The sequence below is a fragment of the Limulus polyphemus genome, unplaced genomic scaffold (assembly GCF_000517525.1).
Source record: "Limulus polyphemus unplaced genomic scaffold, Limulus_polyphemus-2.1.2 Scaffold1992, whole genome shotgun sequence".
NCBI lineage: Eukaryota > Metazoa > Arthropoda > Merostomata > Xiphosura > Limulidae > Limulus > Limulus polyphemus.
The window spans coordinates 166,133-172,745 of NW_013667602.1; positions in this window are offsets into that span (position 1 = coordinate 166,133).

A 6,613-nucleotide genomic window follows, 5' to 3' on the forward strand; every position below is an offset into this window, starting at 1 on the left:
CGCGACCCGCAGATTGCGAGTCAAGCTCCCTAACCACCTAGCCATGCCGGGCCGCCACTAGAGAGCAAATACTGTAGTAACAGAGTGTCTGTGTTGAAAACCCGTGAAGAAGATATTCTTATATCATGTTTCCTCACCAACAGCGATTAGCAACAGAACCAGATATAAATCTTTCTCACTCCAAATTGGATTTTATTCCCAATAACTGAATGAAAAGAAAAAATAACTGAAAAAAATTAGCAATAAGTTCGAGTTTGAACCCTTACTCTCGTCAGCTTAAATTGGTATTTAAAAAAGGTATCAGTTCGATTTGGGGAATAATTTAATTCATCTTGTAGATTTATTGGTTTAATGCAAGTTTTTACCTGTTATGCTCTTACTTGAAAGTCTTGATTCACAAATATCTATATATTAATTGTTAATTTTACCTATTTATCCATATTTACTTGTTTTTGAATTGCTCTCACACTTTTGGAAAACGTGACTTGACATTTTGGATGTAGGCTCTTGATTCGGGAGAATCGTGAGGAGATGGGTGGAGGGGCATATAAATGGGAAATCAAGAGGTTTGTGTAACTTTTAGGCTTGACTGAAACTGTTCTCCTGAATAACGGTATTGGTATTCAAAGAGCTGTTCAAAACAATGGTCTAAACTCAGAGTTTGGATTTTCTTTTAAAAATATGAGCCTCTGCGGGGGTCAGATGTGTTTGGTAGGCACCCATGAGTGGATTTATCTGATGCGTTACGTGAAAATTAGCAGGAATCGTTCAAAATAAGAATCTTTGGATTTTAGAAATTTTGATGTTGAAGCTACCTAATAGGGGATCATGAAGGTTTTTAGGGGGGAGGCAAGATTGGTTGCACAGACTTACCTGAAAACTGACAATAACATGTAAATTGTAATTCAAAACAAGGCGCAAAAAATGTTTTTTGTTTCCCGTTCACAGACGTGTAATTTACTATTTTAGTTTTATTAACAAGATACAATATTATTCACACAAATATAACGAGCAAACTGACTAAGCACACATGAAAATATTTAGCATTTCCATTTGATATGGGTTTAGTTTTCAGTTTACTTTTGACTACTCTAAATATATGTTTTTTCATTAATTACCTGTTTCTTATTATTTGTATTTTTAATAGTGTATTTGTTCTCACTTGATAAAACACATGGGTCAAGCAGGTTTAACACGAAATTGAAGAGCTTAAATTAGGCATTCGTTTCAGTACAGTTTGAAACATTGATATGTTGACAAACATCTCTGGCACAAATCGGAGAGAAGACAAACGCTTCACTGAAAAACGGTTACCTAAACTTCAAACAATGATTATTATAAATGAGGTTAGTTGAGTGTTTTCTTCTAAGGATTTTCGCGTTTTTTTACCGTATCTTTACATGTAGTTAAAGATAGTTTCCCTCTACAGAATGACGAGTTGCTGTCTAGTGTACTGTTCCACCGATAGGATGACAAAATGCTAGTGTAATATTCCCATTATAGAATGAGGAGAGCTGTATATGGTAGTTTTTTTCTATAATGACGAGATACTGTCTAGGACACTGTTCCTTTTATAGAATAACAAGATGCTATCCAGTGTACTGTTCCCTCTATAATGACGAGATGTCAATACAGAGTATTGTTTTCTCCGGAACGAGGAGATGCTGTTCAGTGTATCGTTCCATCTATAGAATGACGAGATATTGTCTAGGTTACTGTTTCATCTCCAGAATGATTAGGCGCGCGTGCAATATGTGTACAAATGCAGTGTTAACGTAAGCTTTTTATTTCCCGTTACCTTCTTCCTTAAAGTCAGATACTGATATGATATTTATCGTTGAATGTATAGATGATTTGATGACTAAGACAAAATAGATTATCATGTTTTCTATATCTGAATTCACAAGTAATCTTAAAAACAGCTTCAAGCAGTTAAAATACTTCAGACATAAATACATTTTCATGAAACGGTTTTCATTGTATAATTCTATTAAATTATTATGTCCAAGTGAATGGAGTTCTTAGCTTAAAGCGGGCAGGAGACACTGTCGACCAATTTCAGCTATCGCTTCAGGCGGCGATATACACTTTCTTTATTGTCCTATAAAATTTATGGAATTTTCATATTTACAAGCAGGGTCCCTTGAAAAGTATGTACAATCATCATAATTACTTTATTGCACAAGAAGAGCCTGCTTGGCTTGTAGGCCAACATGAGTGCAGTTTAGAGAGGCCTAATTTACACACATTCACCTTCATGATGGACCACCCAAGTTTCACATGACTAATTCCCAGTACAACGTGATTTATCTGGCTATTTACACAACTGAACACTTTCGGTTATCATGGAAAGAGAAGTCTGCAAGCATAGTATAGGTTGAGTACATTGCCAACGAGTAGTAAAAAGGAAAAAACAAGGGGAGGGAGTACTTATCATCCCTACAACGAAATAAACTGTTCATTATTCGTATATTTGCACATTATCATTACATTATAAGCAATCACCGTTGAACAAGCTATAGAGAAATATATTAGAATTTTAACCCTTTTAGAGAACGTAAGGAGGGAGGTAGATGAATGCATATTAGGTAGTTTACTACTCAAAGTACTAAATAGTCTTCCTCCGTCGAGTTTCCTAAGTTACGCTTTGAGTGCAAACTCAGTCGCCCTAAAGGCTAACGACGTGTGTAGGCTCAGTACGAGGTTACGTTGTGTAGGACTAAGCTAGATATACAGACAGTAAGATACAATGTAAGTATTCACTACAAACTATTTCTTTTGTAACGAATTTGTTATTATATATTTATTTTAATATCAACGTTTGTTTAGATTACATTTATATTTAAAAACATTCATAGCTTATAGTGCTAGATATGTATTGCGAAACTCCCGCCTATTCTCCAAAGTTGTTGAAGATTCTCGAGAGTAAGAATCAACAATATATCTGTGTACGTAAACGCTTTAACTTGTATTGTAACGTAATCTGAATTTTCTAGAAAACCTTCCCACGCCTATAAATAAAATCAACGCGACGCGCCAAAAAAGTGTGTCTATTAGTAGTTCACTATAATCAGTGTGCTATAAAACTTCGAATTTTTATAACGCTTATCAATTGAAAAACTTCAGATATTTGACCTGGAACCTTTACAAAGTTTGAACATTACAAATTATTTAACTTTAGTGGATTCTCATCGGACATTAGTATTTTTACGAAAACATTACCTAACTTCAACGGTGGAAAACCTAGTGTGTGTGTGTGTGTATGGCCAAGGACAAAGCTATCTAGTTTCCCGGCGAATCGTATTTACATCAACTCGTAATTAACTCGTTCATCGTAAACCCTCGATTAGATATCAAGGGAGTTCCAAACTAGAAAGAATATTTTATATTGTTTGTAAGTTTGTGAGACTTTTGTTTATAAATCTTTGTTTGTAATAACTATTTGTAATAATTGTTACTGTAAATTGTATTTTTGTGTGTATATTAAAACGTATTTGTGTTAAAAACGAAGACGTGTATCAATCTTGTTGCCAAATATCGTGAATTGACTAATATATCGGCATATATTTAAATACTAAATCCCAAATACAATTTAAATACTAAATTTAAATTAATCAGTTAACTCAGTGTCAGGCCAGTTGAAATTCCAATACGTAACAGCATCCAATAATTGCAATTAAATAACTATGCAGAGGATATTTCTAATATTCTGTACAACAAGTAAAAAGTTAATGTTATTTTAAGAATTCTGCAGAGTTTAATATTTTAAAAAATATAACACAGTGTAACATTTCTGGTTAAAAGTTTATCTTCAGCATGATCATATCTGAGCTTACTTAACAGATTTAGTTTATCTTTATTAATAAAGTAGTTAAAATCCAAGAATAACCCACTTCAACTTCGGGTTTTATATGGCCTGGCATGGCCTAGTGGTTAATGTACTCCACTCATAATCTGCTGGTCGCGAGATCAACATGGTCGTCCCTTTCAGTCTTGTGCGCGTTATAATGTGACAGTAATTTCACTAGTAGTTCGTAAAAAAATGTAGCCCAAAGATTGGCGGTGGGTGCTGCCGGCCGCTTACCTTCCCTTTGGTCAACGGCTCAAAATTAAGGGCAGTTGCAGATAGCGTTAATAGCTTTACCATAAAGAAAATATATAAAACAAATCGGTTTTATACTGTTTACTCAATCACAAAAATAATATGTCATTTATCATTTGTGTAACTAAACCAAATGGAAAAGATTTCACTATGCAATTTTTTGGAATTTTTCAATTCCATTGTTTTAAAAAAAACGCAGCGAGCATTGCATTTAAAATTTTAAAGGGTCTTAAAGCATGTAAGCTTATGTTTAAGAACAGAGTGTATAATCATAGGTGAATTTGATTTTTAAAAATAAAATATCTAAAGGTATATGGAAAGGAAAAGCATAATGGAATTGCTTCCAAATATATATGTTGAGCTATCGTTCCATCATGAAATCCAAGAGTGGATTCAAAACCAAGAACTTTATAAATATACTTAATATGTAATAAGCACACCGTGAACGATTAATTTATATCTCCCACAGTGGCACAGCGGTGCGTCTGCGGACTTAGAATGCTAGAAACCGGGTTTCGATACCCGTGGTGGGCAGAGCACAGATAGCTCATTGTATAGCTTTGTGCTTAATTGCAAACAATAGTTTAATATTAATTTTAGCAAATTTACTATTTTTTTATAAATAGGTCAATAAACAATTAACATCTGAAACTATTATCTATAAAATCCTATTATATAAATTAAAACGGCATAAGAATGTGGATAGCTATACTCACATTAGTTAACCATCACAACTTTAACTTGTTCTATATCCATGAACTGTAAGGTTTTGCTGAAATGGCTGACATGATGGATTTACAATTTATAATATAAGAGACCCCAATTAGTTGACATCAGTTGATTTTTACAGTTAGATTTTTCATTCGTGGGAAATTATATAAAAATGTTTTTGTTTTTTATATTTACTATTAGTATCCCTTTGTTTAGAATTTTAATGAGTCATTTCTAGACAATCTTACCTTATTAATGTCTTTGGAGTATGAATCTGAAAGGAAAAGTAAGCAAAAATAGTTTAATGAAACAATAAGAAATTTGAAAGATATATGAAGGGCGTTCAATGCAGGCGTTAACTGAGTACTAACTAACACTTTTTTTCTGAAGATACTGAATTAGGTCTTTAATTGTGTACACACGAAGATACTCAAAAAACTGTTTTTCTCTGAATTATCTTCAAGAGTAGGCGCCAGTGTCTGTTTTTATTGTTTCATTTTGAAGCTAGAAAGCATAACAGGCAAGATGAGATTTGATAATAGACTACTGTTTGCATTGGTGAAAGCTCATGTTTCAGTAGAAGTTTGAATAAAACGTTTCGGAGCTATAAATACAGATTTATATTATTACTACATAATTATAAGTTTCTCAACAATATTTATCAGACCTTGTTGAATGTACGCATGAAATAGATTTCATGTAATGAATCTGTTATGAATTCGCCAGATATAACTAGTTTTGCTACTGATTGTTCAAAAGGAGTCTAAGTTGGAAACTTATCGTAGAAGTCTCATTTCAAAATGATTTTTTTTTATATTAGCACATCTTCGTATGGAATGTAGGAGCATTCCAAAAGATGGCATTGGTTACATAAATCAAACTTGTTTTAGCTGCCTATTATTCACATTATTCTTTCTTCACAGCAAGAAATTATCAAGTCTTTTATATGCAGTGAAGCTAAACCGTATTAAACTTTCAAGTAATGTCTAACAAGTAGCGTTCATTCAGATTCTTGCTTAAATTTTTCTATTAAGTCTATAAAACACTTAGATTGTTACTTAGATCTTTCTTTTAACTCTATAAAACACTCAGAGTCTTACTTATATGTTTCTTTTAACCCTATAAAACACTCAGATTCTTACTTAGATCTTTCTTTTAACTCTTTAAAACACTCAGATTCAATGTTAAGCTTACTTAATCACGTGGTTTGCTCATTGTGTAGCAGATTAAAATTACCTAGATTAGGAAAGCGATTTTAACTACTGTATTCCATGCTTTTTTTATGAAATGATAGGTGTAGCCAAGAAAATATTATTTATTGTGCCCTCATTCATGTGCCGAGCTACCCCTGTTAACAGTATATAATATAAACATATAGCGTTAATAAGCCATAATGTTTGGTAATTTAATTATGTATAAGATACTTAATAAAGGCAAACATATTGAATCTGATTTACTGTCGTGTCACTTTTAATTATAAAATAGTGAAGGCTTGCATCTTTGACTTAACGTTAAGATGGACGATACTGCCACAACTACACCCGCAGTGGCGTAGCAAGGGTTCTCAGCACTCGGGGGCAAAGACACTTTTGGCGCCCCCACCTCCGAAATGTTTTGATTATTTGTTTAGTGACTCATTACCCACTTAATGACAATAACATAAAGAATTAATTATCGCCTTACACAGGCCTAAATTAAAGTCACAATATCACAACTGTAAACCTGGAACTAATTAAGTATAGCCTACTAGGTATACTTACATAATTTGTAAACCATTTTGATATTTATGTCATCCAGTAT